This window comes from Heteronotia binoei, chromosome 19, assembly GCF_032191835.1.
Source record: "Heteronotia binoei isolate CCM8104 ecotype False Entrance Well chromosome 19, APGP_CSIRO_Hbin_v1, whole genome shotgun sequence".
NCBI classification, from domain to species: domain Eukaryota; kingdom Metazoa; phylum Chordata; class Lepidosauria; order Squamata; family Gekkonidae; genus Heteronotia; species Heteronotia binoei.
Window position 1 is genome coordinate 39,181,342 of NC_083241.1, and position 21,028 is coordinate 39,202,369.

Consider the following 21,028-nt stretch of genomic DNA (forward strand, 5'->3'; position numbering starts at 1 on the left):
CCAAACTCCTCTTGAAGCTATCTATGCTTGTAGCCACCATCACGTCCTGTGGCAGTGAATTCCACGCGTTAGTCACCCTTTGGGTGAAGAATTGCTTCCTTTTATCCGTTCTAATCCGACCGCTCAGCAATTTCATTGAATGCCCATGAGTTCTTGTATTGTGGGAAAGGGAGAAAAGGGTGGTTTCCCTTCCCCTCTTCATAGCTCCGGACTTTGTTCTTGTATTCCAAAGCCCAATAGGAGATAGGACTCAGTCCAGGAAGCCAAGGCCTTCAGTTTGCAAAACCAATTACGTTGCCAATGGCCAATCAGAACATAGGGTTTCCAGGTTGAATTCAAGAAATATCTGAGGACTTCAGGGTGGAGCCAGGAGACGCTGGGGAAGGAGCTGGGAGCAAGGTTGGGACAAGCACAACTGAACTTCGAAGGGAGTTTTGACCATCACATTTAAAAGGACCGCACTAATTTTAAATGCCTTCCCTCCATTGGAAATAATGAAAGCCAGGGGCGCCTTCTTTGGGGGCTCATAGAATTGGACCCCCTGGTCCAATCCTTTTGAAACTTAGAAGGTCTTTTGACGAGAGGCATCAGATACTATGCTGAAAATTTGGTGCCTCTACCTCAAAAAACAGCTTCCCTGAGCCCTGGATCAATTCTCCATTATATCTAATGGGATTGGGCTGCTTAGGGAATAATGGAGTGCTCAGCAGACATTTTCCTCCCCCCCCCCGCTTTCTGATGACTCTGAAGTGGGGGGAGGGCCTCCAAACCCTGCGATCCCCTTCTCCCAACTGGGAATTGGCAACCTTACTTCGTAGACACCAAGAAGGGTGCTTGGCTAGTTTAGAACAAAATGAGAACGCCTTCGTTGAGATCACTGGCACAGGGAGAGTCTTCTGCCAAAGCTACGTTCTCTGCTGAAATGTGTGTGTGTGTGTGCTTTTAAACGCATTTTTTCACGCAGCTTGGAAATGACATTGCACATCTTGCCTTCTACCTCTCAGCCCCACAGCCTTTTGAATAATAAGCCTCTCCGTGTTCGGAAAGGGCAGCTAGGTAGGAAAAGGCTAGCTCTCCTCCGCCATCTAGTGGCTGATCGTGGCATAGCTCCGAGCCCCCAAATCAGAGTTTATATAGAATCTATGGAGCGGGGAAAGGGAGAGGACTAGGCTTGCCAGGTCTGTGTTGGAAAATACCTGGAGACTTTGGGGAGGGAGCCGAGGGGGCGGGGCTTGGGAAGTGGAGGGGCCTCAGCATGGTACAATGCCACAGAGTCCATCCTTCAAAGCAGGCGTTTTCTGCAGTTTGGTGTAGTGGTTAAGTGTGCAGACTCTTATCTGGGAGAACCGGGTTTGATTCCCCACTCCTCTACTTGCACCTGCTGGAATGGCCTTGGGTCAGCCATAGCTCTGGCAGAGGTTGTCCTTGAAAGGGCAGCTGCTGGGAGAGCCCTCTCAGCCCCACCTACCTCACAGGGTGTCTGCTGTGGGGGAAGAAGATATGGGAGATTGTAAGCCTCTCTGAGTCTCTGATTCAGAGAGAAGGGTGGGGTATAAATCTGCAGTCTTCCCCTTCCTTCCTTCCTTCCTTCCTTCCTTCCTTCCTTCCTTCCTTCCTTCCTTCCTTCCTTCCTTCCTGTTTGGTGTGGTGGTGAAGTGTGCAGACTCTTATCTGGGAGAACCACGTTTGATTCCCCACTCCTCCACTTACAGCTGCTGGAATGGCCTTGGGTCAGCCGTAGCTCTCGTAGGAGTTGTCCTTGAAAGAACAGTTGCTGTGAGAGCCCTCTCAGCCCCCACCCACTTCACAGGGGGTCTGTTGTCGGGGGGAGAAGATGTAGGAGATTGTAAGCCGCTCTGAGTCTCTGATTCAGAGAGAAGGGCAGGGTATAAATCTGCAGTCTTCTTCCTTCCTTCCTTCCAGTTTGGTGTAGTGGTGAAGTGTGCGGACTCTTACCTGGGAGAACCAGGTTTGATTCCCCGCTCCTCCACTTACAGCTACTGAGATGGTCTTGGGTCAGCCATAGCTCTCTTAGGAGTTGTCCTTGTAAGGGCAGCTACTGTGAGAGCCCTTTCAGCCCCACCCACCTCACGGGGTGTCTGTTGTCAGGGGAGAAGATATAGGAGATTGTAAGCCACTCTGAGTCTCTGATTCAGAGAGAAAGGCGGGGTATAAATCTGCAATTCTTCTTCTCCTCCTCCTCCTCCTCCTCCTCCTCCTCCTCCTCCAGGGGTTTGCTACACTCTACAGGCTTCGTTGTAAATACGGCTGATGAAGCAGGTGCCAAAGGAACAATGTTATATACGCAATACCAAATTTATATCCTGAATTTCTATACACACATACAACCAAATATACTCTTGCTACTTATGCATACCCAACTTTTACATACACTATCTTAGAACAGGCAGCATTCCAGTTCATAATAGCCACAGTCCTGGATTTCAAAGTCAATATTGTCTCTTTATATCACCATGCAAACTGTTACAGGGAGATCTGTCCATGTTGTCATGCTTCCCCGATGCTCTAGCTGATCTCTGCTAGATGGAGATCAGTTGTAAAAGTGAGAGCTCCCCAGGTCCCACCTGGAGGTTGGTAACCCCATCAGGGGGTATGGATCCTAAGCTTAGGCAAGTAAACTGTTTTTATGGTACATTCTCAGTAAAAGGATGATAAACTAAGCTGAGCCAAGCGAAGGAATACAACTACCCGCTCAAATGTCAATTGTCCTGTCTGTCAAAGGCAGCGTTGTCTAGTTATACTATTAGCAGCTCTCCAGGGTCCCAGGCAGACTTCTTTCATATCACCCACCATCTGGTTCTTTAACTGGAGATGCCGGGGATTGAACCTGGGACCTTCTGCATGCCGAGCAGATGCTCTTGCCACAGAGTCACGGCCCCTCTCCTGGAGCCCTTGTGCCAGGAGGCTTCAAGAACCGCCTCTTGCTTCTCGGCTGGGTGGTGAGTAAAATATCATTTATAAATATCTCTTTTTTCCGGTGCGCGGCTTCCTCTTTCTTTCAGTCTTTTCTTCTGCTTTCCTCGTCTCCCCAAGTCATGAAAATGGGAACGAAAAGCAAACTTCTCATAAGCAGAAAGACTCCTTGTCTCAAGATGATGATGCTCGTGCTGACCCTCGCTTTCCCAAGAGAAACAGCAGGTAGGTGTCCTTCCGGGACAACTCATCTCTGCTCCCTGGCTTTGAGTTTCTCCGTTCAAGAGTCTACAAATCCTTGTGCGGTGCGGTTTTGGTTTCAGAGAACTTTGCGGGAAGGAACCTTGCCTTAAAGCTGAGTCTTTGATTGTGGCGTACGCGTGTCTCAATGCATGAAGTGTACCCCCAAGGGAACAAACATAGATACATGCATCGTAGAAAAGAGCAAAGGTCCAGTAGCACTTTAAAGACTAACAAAATCTGTGGCCCGGTATAGAGCTTTCATGAGCCCCCGTTCTTTTCTTCAGCTGCAAAAGAATGCGAGTCCATCCGTCCTCTATATCAGAAAGTGGAGTGATTTCAGGTAACGAATGACATTAGCAGGCAAATGACAATAGCAGGTGCGATTGGATTAGGTGTGATATGCAGGGAGGTGGTAGGCAAGGGGAAATCAGCATTGGTCGCAAGACAGGAAACCTAGGTCTCGATTCGGTCCAGGTGGGCACATTGTCTTGAGCTTCATTATCAGCGCCCCAGAGAGCGCTGAGGTCAGCTGGAAAGAACCAGCTGAATATCCCTGGGCCAAGGGAGGCCAGATTGAAGTCCACCCGGGATCGGGCCTTCTCCATAGCAGCCCCCCTACTGTGGAACCAACTCCTAGAGGAGGTACGGGCCCTGCGATGTTTAGACCAATTCCGCAGGGCCTGTAAGACCCACCTCTTTAAAATAGCCTTCACTTAATACCGAGCCAAGAAAGTCCTGCTGGATATGTTTTATGTTTTAGTCACTGGATTTTATGAAAGATCTTAACTATAGCACCATAATCTTAATTCTAATGTAATTTTAATGATTTTAAGGATGATTTTATAACTGAAATTGTATATGAATATATAACTGGAATTTATAACTGAAATTATTGTATATGGTTTTACTGTACACTGTATTTACATGTTGTGAGCCACCCTGAGCCTGCTTGCGGGGAGGGCGGGATACAAATAAAAAGTTATTATTATTATTATTATTATTATTATTATTATTATTATTATTATTATTATTATTATTATTATTGTTGTTGTTGTTGTTGTTGTTGTTGTTGTTGTTGTTGTTGTTGTTGTTGTTGTTGTTGTTGTTGTTGTTGCAGTTCAGCAGTCTCTCCTTCTAATCTCCCTCTGAGATTCTTTTGTAAGATAACTGCTGCTTTTTACTTTTGTTAGTCTTTCAGGTGCTACTGGACTATTACCGTATTCCACTGCTACAGACAGACTAATCTGTCTATTGGTATTGATGGATATATATGGTTACAGAGGAAATGACTGGTCAGCAGTGCAGTTAGGACACCATGAAATGCCAATTGAGGGTACCTTTTGTGTTCCTGTCGATGTGGCCTCTGATCCGTAACACAACAGGTCCAGCGTTCATTTGTTCGAGGAACTCTATGTAACACCTAAGCTTGTAGACAAACTAATAGTTCAGTTCAATTTTATCGCATAGGGCCAGGGGTTGCTACAAGAGGTTAACAGTAAAAAAAAAAAAAGTTACATGCAATAAAATGCAGTTCAGTGAAACGGCGTTAAAACACTATAAAAATTGCATTTTAAAACCGGTTTTGAAAGAGAACGGAACGACTCCTATAGGCTGCTGGCCTATATCGGTGCTAGTTTGGACTGAATTGTCTTTGCTGCTCAGGCGAAAAAGGGCAACCCTCTAGGAAACCTCCGATTCTGCACCTGCAAGTTAAAAAGAGGGCCTCTTCCATCGCAGTGGATGGAAGCACAGACACAGTGCAGGAGGCAGAGTTATGGTGGTCGGCAGCGGGGGCGCGCTGTGCGGGTGCCACTGCCGCAAGGCTCCTAAATTTCCCTCACTGGGGCGAGGGTGGGAGGGACAGCCGAAACAGGCACCCTCCCAGTCAGGCTGCACTCCAGGAAGCTGCCTCAGGTTGCCTAATGGACACGTCGGCAGTGTTCATGACTTGAGGCTCTCAAACATCTGATGTTTATTCTATGTGGCTCTTAACGTTAAGCAAGTTTGGCCACCCCTGTTCTAGCTCTTTTAGCATTCTGCAACACTAGAGAGCCAGTTTGGTGCAGTGGTTAAGCGTGCAGACTCTTATCTGGGAGAACTGGGTTGGATTCCCCACTCCTCCACTTGCAGCTGCTGGAATGGCCTTGGGTCAGCCATAGCTCTAAGTGTGCAGACTCTTATCTGGGAGAACGGGGTTGGATTCCCCACTCCTCCACTTGCAGCTGCTGGAATGGCCTTGGGTCAGCCATAGCTCTAAGTGTGCAGACTCTTATCTGGGAGAATGGGGTTGGATTCCCCACTCCTCCACTTGCAGCTGCTGGAATGGCCTTGGGTCAGCCAGAGCTCTAAGTGTGCAGACTCTTATCTGGGGGAACAGGGTTGGATTCCCCCCTCCTCCACTTGCAGCTGCTGGAATGGCCTTGGGTCAGCCATAGCTCTCGCAGGAGTTGTCCTTGAAAGGGCAGCTTCTGGGAGAGCTCTCTCAGCCCCACCCACCTCACAGGGTGTTTATTATGGGGGAAGGAGATAAAGGAGACTGTAAGCTGCTCTGAGTCTCTGATTCAGAGAGAAGGGTGTGGTATAAATCCCCAGTCTTCTTTTTTAGACTTGTTTTTAAGGCAAGAGACATTTCAGAGGTGGCTTGCCGTTGCCTGTCTCTGCATCATGACCCTGGTATTCCTTGGAGGTCCCTCATCCAAATACTAACCCAGGTAACTAACCCAAATACTAACAGGGCCAACCCAGCTTAACTTCTGAAATCTGACCACATTGAGCGAGTCGCTGAATTCCAGGGCAAGGGGGAATCCCATTAGATGAACTTGAAGCTGGAGACCCGACAAGGTCATTCATACCCGGTCTCTTTTCCCCAGGGGACATTTTCTTCTATCAATATGATATCAATGGAAATCACATGCTGAATTGTAGCCAATCAGCTACTAAATATGTCTGGTACAGAGGCCGCAGTTCATCGTCCCTGCAACAATTTGAACCAATTGGTAGGAATCAAAAGAAGGCTCCACGGTGTTCAGCAGATTCTTTGCATCACACCGAGAAGTTCTTCTGCCCGCGTCGTGGTGGAATATTTGCCTGCGCACCTTGGACTGAGGACTGCGCATTCCCCCTTTTCACCAACAGCAGTAGCTGCAGCCGTTTCGACTTCTTCCTTCTTGCAATCAGAAACCGTACAGAAGGTGAGAAATGCATTTATGGGACAGGGTTTCCAGGTTGGGAAATTCCTGAAGATCTGGGGATGGAGGGAGCCTGGGAGAGCAGGGTTTGGGGGTGAGGAGAGACCTCAGAAGGGTGTAATGCTATAGAGTCCACCCTCCAGAGAAGACCTTTACTCCGGGGGAACTGATCTCTGTCAGCTAAAGGTCAGTTGTAGTTCCTAGAGTTCCTAGAGCCAGTTTGGTGTAGTGGTTAAGTGTGCAGACTCTTATCTGGGAGAGCCGGGTTTGATTCCCCACTCCTCCACTTGCACCTGCCTTGGGTCAGCCATAGCTCTGGCAGAGGTTGTCCTTGAAAGGGCAGCTGCTGTGAGAGCCCTCTCCAGCCCCACCCACCTCACAGAGTGTCTGTTGTGGGGGGAGGAAGGGAAAGGAGATTGTGAGCCGCTCTGAGACTCTTTGGAGTGGAGGGCGGGATATAAATCCAATATCTTCATCTACCTCACAGGGTGTCTGTTGTGGGGGAGGAAGGGAAAGGAGATTGTGAGCCGCTCTGAGACTCTTTGGAGTGGAGGGCGGGATATAAATCCAATATCTTCATCTACCTCACAGGGTGTCTGTTGTGGGGGGGGGGGGAGGGAAAGGAGATTGTGAGCCGCTCTGGGACTCTTCAGAGTGGAGGGCGGGATATAAATCCAATATCTTCATCTACCTCACAGGGTGTCTGTTGTGGGGGAGGAAGGGAAAGGAGATTGTGAGCCGCTCTGAGACTCTTCGGAGTGGAGGGTGGGATATAAATCCAATATCTTCATCTACCTCACAGGGTGTCTGTTGTGGGGGAGGAAGGGAAAGGAGATTGTGAGCCGCTCTGAGACTCTTCGGAGTGGAGGGCGAGATATAAATCCAATATCTTCTTCATCTTCATCTAGAGAGCCAGTTTGGTATCGTGGTGAAGTGCGCGGACTCTTATCTGAGAGAACCGGGTTTGATTCCCCACTCCTCCCCTTACAGCCCCCAGAATGGCCTTGGGGTCAGTCATAGGTCTCGCAGGGTTGTCCATGAAAAGGCAGCTTCTGGGAGAACTCTCTCAGCCCCACCCACCTCACAGGGTGTCTGTTGCGGGAGGAGAAAATATAGGAGATTGTGAGCCGCTCTGAGACTCTGAGATTCAGAGTGGAGGATGGAATATAAATCAAATGTCTTCTTCTTCTTCTGAGCCCCTCACCTGGATGGGTCAGGCTAGCTAGATCTCATTAGATCTCAGAAGTTAAGCAAGGTCAGCCCTGGTTAGTATCTGGTTGGGAGACCTCCAAGGAATACCAGGGCCGGGATGCAGAGGCAGACGAGGGCAAGCCACCTCTGAAACGTCTCTTGCCTTAAAAACACATCTAGCTCGCCGCCTAGTGGTGCTTAATGCTAAAAGAGCTAGAACTGCCTTCCTTCCCTAGGAAATAATGCAGGATAGGGGCATCTTCTTTGGGGGCTCATAGAATTGGACCCCCTGATCCAATCCTTTTGATACATGGAGGGTATTTTGGGGAAAGGAACTGGATGCTATGCTGAAAATTTGGTGCCTCTAACTCAATGAAACAGAGCCCCCCAGAGCCCCATATACCCATGGATTAATTCTCCATTATACCCTATGGGAATTGGTCTCCATAGGGAATAATGGAGTCCCCGGAAGTTACCCCCCCACTTTCTGATAACCCTGAAGCGGGGGGAATGGCCTCCAACCTGGGGGATCCCCTGCCCCCACCTGGGGATTAGCAACCTATTATGTTCTCTTTGGTGGTCCACCATCCAGATCTTAACCAAGGCTGACCCTGCTTTGTTTCTGAGGTGTGATGACCAGGCCTCAGTCTAAGCAGGAGCTCATAGGAGCGCAGCTCCTGAACCTTTCTGATGCCCTCCCCACCTCCCTACCTTGTCCATTGAATAGGAGGTGCAGCTGCATAACAATCCCTGGATTAGGAGAGGGGGCAGCCAGCCAGCCACCAGGGGCTTTGCCACGCCCCCAGCAGCCCTCATTAACCCCTGGAGAAGCCCGCACCACCCTTTCTCCACTTCTTATGTGATTTTGGGCAGTGGGTGGCTTGCTGGCCTTTTGACTGGGTGGGGCAGCCCAGGAGAGCCTGAGGCGAGCGAGACCTGCTTGGGCTGGCTGGATCTCTAGCTGGCCCAAGCAGGCCTCGCTCACCTGGGGCTCTCCTTTCTTGCATCAGGTTACTTTTGACTGTGGGGGGAAGGGTGGCATATGCTAATGAGTTATGCTCATGAGCTCCACCACCTATTTTTCTACAAAACTACCCCTGCTGATGACCTTACGAGAGCCAGTTTGGTGTAGTGGTTGTGTGCGGACTCTTTTCTGGGAGAACCGAGTTTGATTCCCTACTCCTCCACTTGCAGCTGCCAGAATGGCCTTGGGTTAGCCACAGCTATCATGGGAGTTGTCCTTGAAAGGCCAGCTGCTGTGAGAGCCCTCTCAGCCCTACCTACCTCACAGGGTGTTTGTTGTGGGGGAGGAAGATAAAGGAGGTTGTGAGCCGCTCTGAGACTCTGAGATTTGGAGTGGAGGGCGGGATATAAATCCAATATCATCTTATTATTTTTTATTATTTTTAGTGAGGTCCAGGTCTCTGCAGAAATGAGAGAGGAGTTTGGTCTGTTCCTGGACTGTAAAAACGAGAGGCAAAGTCACAGATACCTCCTGGGTTTGTTTCCTTTTGCATTGCAGAGAAGAAGGTTTTTGGGGACATCTCAGAGCGATCCAAATCGGTCCTGACCATCACAGAGAACGACACTTTGAGCCTTACTTGTGAATTACAAATTAAGGCCAACTCCAGCGAATTAGCCCTGTATTGGTTTAAGGAGACTGCTCCAGGCCTCTGTCTTTTTTCGGCTGCAAATGAAGGGAATTCTGGTAAAAATTTTTCTAACGATGTCAACTGCTGTGTGGATCCCGCCATCAAATGGAGGCGAACCGAGCGTTCCGTCAGCTTCCGCGGACAACGGCTGCGTCACAACCTGACCATCATCAATGCCAGCTCTTCCGACAGCGGAACGTATTTGTGCCTGGTTACTATCTGGGCATTGAAACGCTTGTGGACGATTGCCCGGAACGTGTCTGTGGAAGTCAAGAATTCCAGATCGTGTGACTTTGCAACTGACAATTGCCCCAGTGAGAGAGGGATTTGTGAGTAGTCGGGGAGGAGAGTCGGGTTGCCAAGTCCAATTCAAGAAATATCTAGGGACTTTGGGGGTGGAGCCAGGAGACTTTGGGGGGGTGGAGCCAGGAGCAAGGGTGTGACAAGCATAATTCGAGTTTTGGTTTAAACAATTTTATTAATAACATATGGTAACAATGTCTGTTCATATCATTACTATCCCAAACCCATATGATATTTTCCAATCCCCCCTCCCTCCGTTACTAGACTCCTGCCGAAGTTATATACTTGAGTTCACTTATAAAGGTACCCTTAACCAATCAAAGTTCAATTTCTCCCTTTTCTCATACTCATTATTAAAAAATTGTCCAGTGTCCTTTTACATTCCACTCTTTCTCTATATATCCTCTAAATTTTTTCCACTCCCTTTTAAACACTTCCAAATCATAGTCTCTTAAAATTCTTGTTAATTTGTCCATCCCACTCCACGATAAAACTTTCACAATCCAATCCCATTTCTCTGGTATTTTTTCTTGCTTCCACAACTGCGCATACAGTGTCCTAGCAGCTGAGAGCAAGTACCAAATTAGGGTTCCATCTTCTTTTGGAAATTTTTCCATTTGTAATCCCAACAGAAAAGTCTCTGCAACTTTCTTAAAGTCATATCCCAAAATTTTAGATATTTCTTGTTGTATCATCTGCCAAAACTTTTTCGCTTTATCACAAGTCCACCACATATGATAAAAAGAACCTTAATGTTTCTTACATTTCCAACATCTATCCGACATCTTAGCATAATTCGAGTTTCAATTTTAATTTGATTTATACCCCGCCCTCCTCGCCGAGGTGGGTTCAGGGCGGCTTATAACAGATCACAGAACAATGATCGTAATAATAAAATCAATAAAATCATTAAGCAATATAAATTAAAAACAGTATACAGTTGGTGCTAAATTAGATGTTACTCATTCTCAAGACGACAGTTGTTTCAGGATTCTCCTACAGTCGACTGAAGGCTTGCCAGAAGAGAACGGTCTTACAGGCTTTGCGGAACTGAGCGAGGTCCCACAAGGCCCTAACCCCTTCCGGCAATTGGTTTCACCAGGAGGAGGCTGCCACTGAAAAGACCCTATCCCTGGTGGTCGACACCCTCACCTCCTTCAGCCCGGGGATCACTAGGAGATGTTGGGATCCCGATCTCAGCACTCTCTGGGGAACATGTGGGGACAGATGGTCCCTCAGGCAATTGAACTCTAAAGGGAGTTCTGGCCATCACACGGAAAGGGACAGCACACCTTTTAAATGCCTTCCCTCCATTGGAAATAATGGATAGGGGCACTTTCTTTTGGGGCTCATAAAATTGGACCCCCCGGTTCAATCTTTTCAGATCTTGGAGGGTGTTTTGGGGAGAGGCACTGGATGCTATGTGGAAAATTTGGTGCCTCTATCTCAAAAAACAGCCCCCCCCCAGCCAAGCCCCAGATCCCGTGGATCAATTCTCCATTATACCCTATGGGAATCAGTCTCCAGAGAGGAGAATGGAGTGCCCAGCAGACATTCTCCCCATACTTTCTGATGACCCTGAAATCCCTCTCCAGTAGCACTGCCAACCTCCTGCTAGGACCTGGAGATCTCCCACAATTACAACGGATTCCCGGATGATAGAGGTCACTTCCCCTGGGAAAAAAAAGAGGCTGCTTTAGAGGGTGGGCGTGATCCCTCACTGAGGCCCCTCCCCTTGCCAAACCCCAGGCTCCACCCCCACATCTTCCCAACCTGGATTTGGCAACCCTATGGCCCTGGTTTGGGTCCCCCCCCTCCACCAATCTGGCTTCACAGGGGAGAAGAGAAACTCAAAAGAGGATTTTCAAAGTGAGAAATCTGCAGCCATCTTTCGTTTCAGATTTGTTGCCGTCAGTCTCTCTGCTCGGGCGTCGTTAAAACCGTTCGCTCCAGGAGCAGGGGTGCCAAGTTTGCCTGGCAAGGGAGAGGAAGCGTTGCCAGCTCCAGGTTGGGAAAGTCCTGGAGATTTGGGGGTGGAGCCTGGGGAAGACAGGGACCTCAGGGGGGTACAATGCCCTAAAGTCCCCCCTCCAAAGCAGTAGTGGCCAAACTGTGGCTCAGGAGCCACATGTGGTTCTTTCGCACATATTGTGTGGCTCTCGAAGCCCCCACCGCCCCCGTTGGCAGACTTAGAAAAGGCATTTCTCCCTTCAAATCCCTTTAAAGCAGCTTGGCGAATGCATTTGAGGTTGCTTCCTTTCCACCTCTCCCTCCCCCCCTCCCTCCCTCCCTTCTCTCAAACATCTGACATTTGTTCTATGTGGCTCTTACATTGAGTAATTTTGGCTACCCGTGGTCCAAAGAATACAATTTCTCTAGGGGAACTGATCTCTGTTGTCTGGAGAGAAACTGTAATTCCAGGAGATCCCACCTGGAGGCTGGCATCCTGACCCAAAAATTAACCCAAATCTCAATATTTAGCTCATCGTCTTGTGGTTGCCAGCCTCCAGGTGGGAGCTGGCGATCTCCTGGGATTAGAACTGACCTCCCAGTGACGGAAAGCAGTTATCCTGGAGGAAATGGCCTCTTTGGACAGCGTGGCCTTTGACCCTACTCTGAGGTCCCTCCCCAAACCTCGCCCTCATCAGCCCCCGCCCCCCCCCCACAAAAAAAACCTCCAGGTATTTTCCAGCCTGGAACTGGAAACTCGATATCAGATCAATGTCTGTGGCCTAGTCTCACCATTAAAATGTTAATAAATAATTTGAGAACAAAGCTTTTCTCAAGAAACCGCCTCTTGATTCAACATCTGCCCACCGATGGGCTTTTTTTTGTAGCAGGAACTCCTTTGCATATTAGGCCACACACCCCTGATGCAGCCAATCGTCCTGGAGCTTACAGTAGGCCCTGTAAGACGAGCCCTGTAAGCTCTTGGAGGATTGGCTCCATCAAGGGGGAGTAGCCTAATATGCCAAGGAGTTCCTGCAACAACAACGAAATAGCCCTGTGTAATATTATTTCTGATTGCCTTTTAGCCTCGACCCCCAGTCCTACAACGAGTCCTACAAACGAGTGGCCGATCTCCCTAGGAGTGATTGGTGGCATTCTACTCCTTGGTGGGATCCTAGGGCTTCTTTATTGGAAGAAGAAAAGAAAAGGTAATAAAAGAACACAGCAAAGTGAAAATATCAGCGTACGATATGTAGAAGCCATTGAAATACGGGAACTTCACTGTGCTCATTTATCTGTTACAGGAAATCCTGTCGAAGAACGTCCAAGGTAATACATCTGCTATGCTGTAAAAAATCAAAAAACACCCTCTTAGCAGGTTTTCTTCCAGCCAACTAGAAATGATTCTACAATCTCCCCCCTCCCCCCTGTTTTTATTTAGGAATCAGCTGGAAATGGAAATGGAAGAGGAAGACTGTAAGCAAAATTATTTGTATTCTCCTACCAGAAGCAATAATTCACATCTCATGAAATAAACAAAGTAAAAGGACTGCAGATTTATACCTTGCCCTTCTCTCTGAATCAGAGACTCAGAGCGGCTTACAATCTCCTCTGTCTTCTCCCCCCACAACAGAGAGCCTGTGAGGTGGGTGGGGCCGAGAGGGCTCTCACAGCAGCTGCCCTTTCAAGGACAAGTCCTTCGAGAGCGATGGCTGACCCAAGGCCCTTCCAGCAGTTGTAAGTGGAGGAATGGAGAATCAAACCTGGTTCTCCCAGATAAGAGTCCACGGCCTTAACCACTACACCACTACACCAAATTGGCTCTCAATGGTCATAACAAATGTAAAAAGCCACACACGAGAGATTTCTTAGTGCATATTTTGCAGAACTTCGCAAAAATAAGGGGGTTGAAGTGGGTCTTCAAATTCAGTAAGACGGGCACCGTGGCATGATCATCAATTTCAGCTGTGGTAGGGGCAGACCAAGAAATCTCTTTTTCATTTCTTCATGTTAGAGGCCTTTCCACTTTGGTGATTTTTGTTGGTGGCATTCCAGATTTGCTACAAAAGAGGAGAGCCAGTTTGGTGTAGTGGTTAAGTGTGCGGACTCTTATCTGGGAGAACCGGGTTTGATTCCCCACTCCTCCACTTGCAGCTGCTGGAATGACCTTGGGTCAACCATAGCTCTGGCAGAGGTTGTCCTTGAAAGGGCAGCTGCTCTGAGAGCCCTCTCCAGCCCCACCCACCTCACAGGGTGTCTGTTGTGGGGGAGGAAGGTAAAGGAGATTGTGAGCCGCTCTGAGACTCTTTGGAGTGGAGGGTGGGATATAAATCCAATATCATCATCATCATCATCTTCTTAAATGGCCAACTTGACACAGTTATGACACAGTTATGCCCTATTTATCTGCAATTAATGTTTGTTTGTTTTTTAAAAGCGTTTAAAATTGTTGACACATAGCAGGAAAAAAACAGCTCAAGTGAACTGGAAATCATGCAAAAAATAGGACGCACGGTGGCCGTTCAGAGAAATATCTGAAGAAGTAAACAGTGATTCATGAAAGATGACGAAGACCACAGATTTATACCCCGCCCTTCTCTCTGAATCAGAGCCTCAGAGTGGCTTACAATCTCCTTTATCTTCTTCCCCCACAACAGACACTCTGTGAGGTGGGTGGGGCAGAGAGAGCTCTTACAGCAGCTGCTCTTTCAAGGACAACCTGTGCCAGAGCTATGGCTGACCCAAGGCTATTCCAGCAGGTGCAAGTGGAGGAGTGGGGAATCAAACCCGGTTCTCCCAGATAAGAGTCAGCACACTTAACCACTACACCAAACTGGTTCTACTCCTCTGCTACTTCTCTACTGCTTTACTACTCTAGCGCCTACTCTGCCCCAAGTTTTGTTAGTCTTTAAAGTGCTCCCGAACTGTTGCTGTTTTCTGCTGCTACAGACAGACTAACCCAACTACCCATCTTGAGGAAAATATGCGTATGTGTATTTCAGAAATAGCAAACTGGAAAATCATGTCTAGTCTAGTCATGTGATAGAACAGGACAACAGAGCAGACTGTACCACCTCAAGTTGTAGATGGGGGTGGGTGGGTAGAAGACACCACATTTGCCATGTTGCTGCCAATAAAACCCTCACCCTACCCTGCAAAGGAAAAAAACCCAGCATTTTAGGTAAAAAAGTTCTAGCCCAGGTTGGATGAAGTGAGGGTGGAGTCAAAGTCAACAAAACTGTATAGTGAAATGGATTCCAGACGTTGCCATTTCGTATTTCAAGTTGGCATTTGCAGGGGTGGAATTCTAGCCGGAGCATCTTTGCATATTAGGCCACACACCCCTGATGTAGCCAATCCTCCAAGAGCTTACGAAAAAGAGCCCTGTAAGCTCTTGGAGGATTGGCTGCATCAGGGGTGTGTGGCCTAATAGGTAATGGAGCTCCTGCTAGAATTCCACCCCTGGGCATTTGTGTGGGTGAGCGGGGGCGGGGCAGGTTGCCATCTCTGGGTTGGGAAATTCCTGGCGATTTGGAGGCGGAGCTTGTGGGTTGGGGAAGGAAGGGATCTCAGTAGGGGAGGATGGGAGGGCCAACTCTCCGAAACTGCCACTCCCTTCAGGGGAACGAATCTCCATTGTCTGGAGATTCGCTGCAATTCTACCTGGAGGTTGGTAAACCTAGTGGGGAGTTACATTTCCAAATGCCTCTTGCTGTATCAAGGCCATGGGGACAGAACGACATATCATATGGCTAAGGAATGAAGAACCCCTGAGTTTGTTATCCCAATTTATCCCCAAAGTGTTAACTCTTCATTGGTAAACCCCCCCCCCCCCCCCCAGTTTATTTCGATTTCAATGAGCAGGATTCAACCTCTGTCTTTCATTCAACCTCTTTTCCTTTGACAGGCTCCCCATATGCAGTAAGCAGCAGGAAGGATGTAGACAGGATCGAAACCATGTATTCGGTCGTGACATACCCCCCGGAACACAGACAGGGCATGTCTACTTTATCAGAAGGCAAACCAGCATCTCAGCCTGGAGGAAAACCAGCTTCTCAGCCTGGAGAGAAAGTGCAGACCATTTATACTCTGTTGTCTAAATAGAGAAATAAAAGTCTTCTGCATGCGGTCAGATCTGATTTTTGTATATGTCTGTTGGTCCTCTAAGAATCAAGGATCCTCTTTTCTTTCCAAACGATCTCAGTTCGATAGAAGTTCAATGTTTGTACAAAAGAATCAACCGGGGTTTTTGAGCCAGGTGATAGGCTGGTTTCAGCCACTGTCTCGGAACCTCAGTTTGCTCAGGTGTACAACTGATGTGCCATCTCAGTTTGAAGAAGATGAAGAAGATATTGGATTTATATCCCGCCCTCCACTCTGAAGAGTCTCAGAGCGGCTCACAATCTCCTTTACCTTCCTCCCCCACAACAGACACCCTGTGAGGTAGAAGAAGATATTGGATTTATATCCCGCCCTCCACTCCGAAGAGTCTCAGAGCGGCTCACAATCTCCTTTACCTTCCTCCCCCACAACAGACACCCTGTGAGGTGGGTGGGGCTAGAGAGGGCTCTCACAGCAGCTGCCCTTTCAAGGACAACCTCTGCCAGAGCTATGGCAGACCCAAGGCCATACTAGCAGGTGCAAACCCAGATAAGAGTCCGCACACTTAACCACTACACCAAACCGGCTCTCCTTCCAAACTGTTTGGACACATACTGTAAAACCGCCATATACTGAATCAGGTCCTCGGTCCATAGAGGTCAGTACTGTCTACTCATATGGGCAGCAGCACTCCAGGACCCCAGACTGAGGTCTTTCCCATTACCTACAACCTGGTCCTTTGAGCTGGAGATGCTGGGAATTGAATCTGGGACCTTCTGCATGCCAAGCAGAGGCTCTACCACTGAGCCAGGGTTTTAGATCAAGGTCTTTCCCATCACCTCTTGCCTGGTCCTTTGAAATGGAGATGCCGAGAACTGAACCTGTGACATTCTGCATGCCAAGCAGAGGCTCTACCACTGAGCCAGGATTTTAGAATTGAACCTGGAACCTTCTGCATGTGAAGCAGATGCTCTACCACTGAGCCAGGGTCTTTCCCACCACCTCCTGCCTGTTCCTTTTAACTGGAAATGCCAGGGGTTGAACCTGGGACCTTCTGCGTGCCAAGCAAATGCTCTACCACTGAGCCACAACCCCTCCTGTATAAACATATCAGTGCATGAAGCTGCCTTATACTGAATTGTTCTAGCATAGCTGCTATTGCTACAGATGTCATGATACTCTCGGGTTGCCCTCTCCAGACTGGAAATTCCTGGAGATTTGGGGGTGGAAACTGGGGAGAAAAGGGACATTAACAGAGTGCAATGCCATAGACCTCTCCCTCCAGAGCAGCAATTTTCTCCAAGGGAACCAATCTCCGTTGTGTGGAGATCAGTTGTAACCAGGGCTTTTTGTGTAGCAGGAACTCCTTTGCATATTAGGCCACAAACCCTGATGTAGCCAATCCTCCAAGAACTTACAGGGCTCTTAGTACAGGGCCTACTGTGAGCTCCAGGAGGATTGGCTACATCAGGGGGTATGGCCTAATATGCAAAGGAGTTCCTGCTACAAAAGAAGCCAGGGTTGTAACCCTGGGAGATTTATTTATACTCTGCCTTTCTCCCCAGTAAGGGCCCAGTGTTGCTTACGTTGTTCTCCTCTCCTCCATTCTGTCCTCATGACAACCCTGTGAGGTAGGTTAGGCTGAGAGCGTGTGACTGGCACAAAGTGACCTAGCGAGCTTTCGTGGCAGAGTGGGGATTCGAATCTCAGTCTCCTAGACTGAGTCAGACGCTCTCACAGCTACACCATGATGAAGAAGACGACATTGGATTCATATCTCACCCTCCACTCTGAATCTCAGAGTCTCAGAGTGGCTCACAATCTCCTTTAACTTCTCCTCCCACAACAGACACCCTGTGAGGTGGGTGGGGCTGAGAGAGCTCTCCCAGAAGCTGCCCTTTCAAGGACAGAGTCTCAGAGCGGACTACAATCTCCTTTCCCTTCCTCCCCCACAACAGACAACCTGTGAGGTGGGTGGGGCTGAGAGAGCTCTCCCAGAAGCTGCCCTTTCAAGGACAACTCTACGAGAGCTATGGCTAATCCAAGGTCATTCCAGCAGGTGCAAGCGGAGGAGTGGGGAATCAAACCCAGTTCTCCCAGATAACAGTCTGCGCACTTCACCGCAACACCAAACTGGCTCTACATCATGCTGGTCTATCTTCATGGGTGCTGTCCCAGCCATTCTGAGCAGTTATGAGCCCCAGCATCTCAATGAAATATGCAGGGTGTCTGAAACAGCCCAACAATCCAAAATCTGCAGATTTTAATCTAATTTGCATCATTCACATGTTGTACTGAAGTTGACTGAAGAATCATTTTGTTCAGACTGCTATTTTTTTTTTTTGAGGGGGCATTTGAAAAAAAAAAAAAACTATTGAAAATAATGAGAGAACTCTTTGCCTCTGACAACGTCAGCCACCAAAGTTTCCTGAAAGACGATGGTTTGTATTCCTTTCTCATTTTTGTGAGCTGCACAGAATGCTAACGAAACACAGATTTCAGCTATGGATCTGCCTGAAAGACGGGGTTGCCAATTTCAGGTTGGGAAATCCCCGGAGATTTGGGGGTTGAGGCTGGGGAGGGTGGGTTAAGGGAGCGGAGAGATCTCAGCAGGGTATAATGCCAGAGAGTCCGCCAGGGGAAGTAATCTCCATCATCATCAGATCAGTTGTAATTCTGGGAGGTCTCCAGGTTCTACCTGGAGGTTGGCAACCCAAATGACAGCTGAAGCACACATGGGTAAAGGAATGATTGAAAAGGAAGCTGGCTAGAAATGTCTGGACTTCATCTCTGGAACACTAGATGTCACACCTGCGCTTCAGGTAACTCTTTTTCCCCCAGTAAGGAGATTGGAGAGACGTCTAGGCTGGGCCTGAAACATGTTTGATGATGAAGACTTCGTTTTTATACTCCACTTTTCTCTACCTTAAGGAGTCTCAAAGTGGTTTATAATCAACCTTCCCTTCCTCTCCCCACAACAGGCACCCTGTGAGGCAGGTGGGGCTGAGAGAGCTTTTAGAGAGCTGGGATTGGTCCAAGGTCACATAAGGAGGTGTGTGTGGAGGAGGAGTGAAGGATCAAACCTGGTTCTCTTTGGACTAGTTGGAGAGATTTGTGATTGTCCCAAGGTCACCCAACAGGCATCACGTGGAAGATGAGTAGGGAACTGAACTCGGTTCTCTCTGCATTAGAGTTCACTGGTCTTAACCACTACACCATGGGTGTTAGATGTCTGACATGCATCTGGAAATTAATTTTGCTTGTGTTTTGCAAAAAGGGTGTCTGTTGTGGGGAGGGCAATTTCTCTGACATCTGGAGAACAGTTGTAATTGGGGGAAATCTCCAGGTCCCACCTGGAGGTTGGCAGCTGTGACTCCAAGATGTTTTCATACTTGCTTTCAAGCGCTAGATGGAAACGAAATCGTCAAAGCACTCAATATCTCTCCGGTGAGAAACTGCACCACTCCCCCCCTCCCAATTGATTAATTCAATCGAGCCGATATGATCCCGTGCCCCAGAGCTGCTCTTGTTATCTGACGTCTTTCCTTCGTTTTTCGTCCTGTTATCCCTCCATTCTGACAATTTACATTATCATCGCTGATGCAGTTTCAGGAAGGGAGGCCTTGATGCGCGAGTGAGGAGGGCGAAAGGGGACAAGAGGCCCTTAATAAGACACACCAAAGGACTCATTAGGAACAATAGCTTTCGTTATCTGGATTCACTGATAGGCATTACTGAATGAAATGATATGGCTTTAATAAAACAACCCATTTTAAGCCATTTTATGATTGGCTGGAGGAGAAGTGAAAGCTGACTTTGTAACTTTCCTCTCGGTACTAAATTTTGTATTTATTTTTTCTACTTGTGAGAGGAGGCGGTGGTGTAGATACTGGTAAATCAATGATTAATAGCGAAGAAAGGAACAAGAACGGCGTAAGTATGTGACTGAAGACTTTTAGAAATGATTTAATGATGTCTTGTGGAATTTTATGTGAAAATATTACATGTAAGACAGAATGGAGCACAGTGTTGTGAAATGGGGACATCTCCCCCTCCCTTTCCCCCTTAAAAAACCAATAAAATATTATAATTTAAAAAAAAATTGAAAACCCATTCTGCCTGCCGCTCTCCTCTCTTCTTGTTGACCCAAAGCTTTGAAGACTGAGAAGGTGAATTTAGGAGAAAAAGCCCAGCAGGAACTCATTTGCCTACTAGGCTACACCCCCTGACATCACCATTGTTTCACACAGGGCCTTTTTTGCCTATTTGCCATTTGCCTATTAGGCCGCAAACACACACACACACCCCAATACCAAACCAGCTGGAACTGTGTTCCTGTGCGTTCCTGCCCCCCAAAAACCCTGAGCAGAGGTACTGGTTGCCATAAATTGTCAGATTTCAGAAGCTAATCAGGGTGAATTCCAGTTAGCACTTGGAGGGGAGACCACTGAAGAAGTTCAAGGTTGCTACCCAGAAATGCACAGTGACAAACCATCCCCTAACCATTTTTGCCTTGACTACAGGGTCACCATTAGGCTTCCCAATCCCCAGGTTCCAGAGGGGGATCCCCCAGTTTTACAGGCTTTCCCCCTCCCCCAGCCACCTGGCCGGCGGGGAAAACCCCACCCCCACAGCCATCATGCACCTCCATGAACGATTCCCATAGGGAATTATGGGTAATTGATCCACGGGTATTGGGGGCTCTGGGGGGGCTGTTTTTTGAGATAGAGGCACCAAATTTTCAATATAGCATCTAGACCCTCTCCCCAAAATACCTCCCAAGTATCAAAAAGATTGGACCAGGGGGTCCAATTCTATGAGCCCCAAAAGAAGGTGCCCCTATCCTTCATCATTTCCTATGGAAGGAAGGCATTTAAAAATTTGTGCAGTCCCTTTAAATGTGATGGCCAGAACTCCCTTTGGAGTTCAATTATGCTTGTCACACCCTTGCTCTTGGCTCCGCCCCCAATGTCTCCTGACTCCACCCCCAAAGTCCCCAGATATTTCTTGAATTGGACTTGGCAACCCTAGTCACCATAAGTCCACTGCAATTTTTAGACCCCTTTTCCAACTGGTGCTCCACCAGCTGCACTGGCTCCAGGTTGAACACCAGATCAGGTCCCAGGTTCTGGTGTGAACCTGGAAGGCTCGAAACGACCCGGACCAGCAAACCTTTGGGACTGCCTCTTCTGGTACATTCTCCCAAAGAGCATTATGCTGCAGTGATAACAACAATCCCTGGCATCAAAAGAATCTGACTGCCTTGACCAGAACCAGGATTTTCTTGGCCTAGACTGTGGTCTGGTGGAACACTTTGCCATGTAAGATCTGGGCCCTGCAGGCTCCACAAGGTTTGTAAAGCCGAGTAGTTCCACCAGGCGTATGGTTGAGGGCAGTGATAGTTCTTCCGCCTTAGATCGGCCCCCTTTTCGTCTTTTCCCTCCCCCTTGAGAGCCAGTTTGGTGT

At 48.1% G+C, this 21,028-nt stretch overlaps 1 non-coding gene across 1 annotated transcript; it reads right to left on the reverse strand.

Moving 5' to 3' along the window:
- Positions 1-16,585: 16,585 nt before the first annotated feature.
- Positions 16,586-16,657, reverse strand: TRNAA-GGC (transfer RNA alanine (anticodon GGC)). The gene has a single exon. It is a non-coding gene; the product is annotated as a tRNA-Ala (tRNA).
- Positions 16,658-21,028: the final 4,371 nt, after the last annotated feature.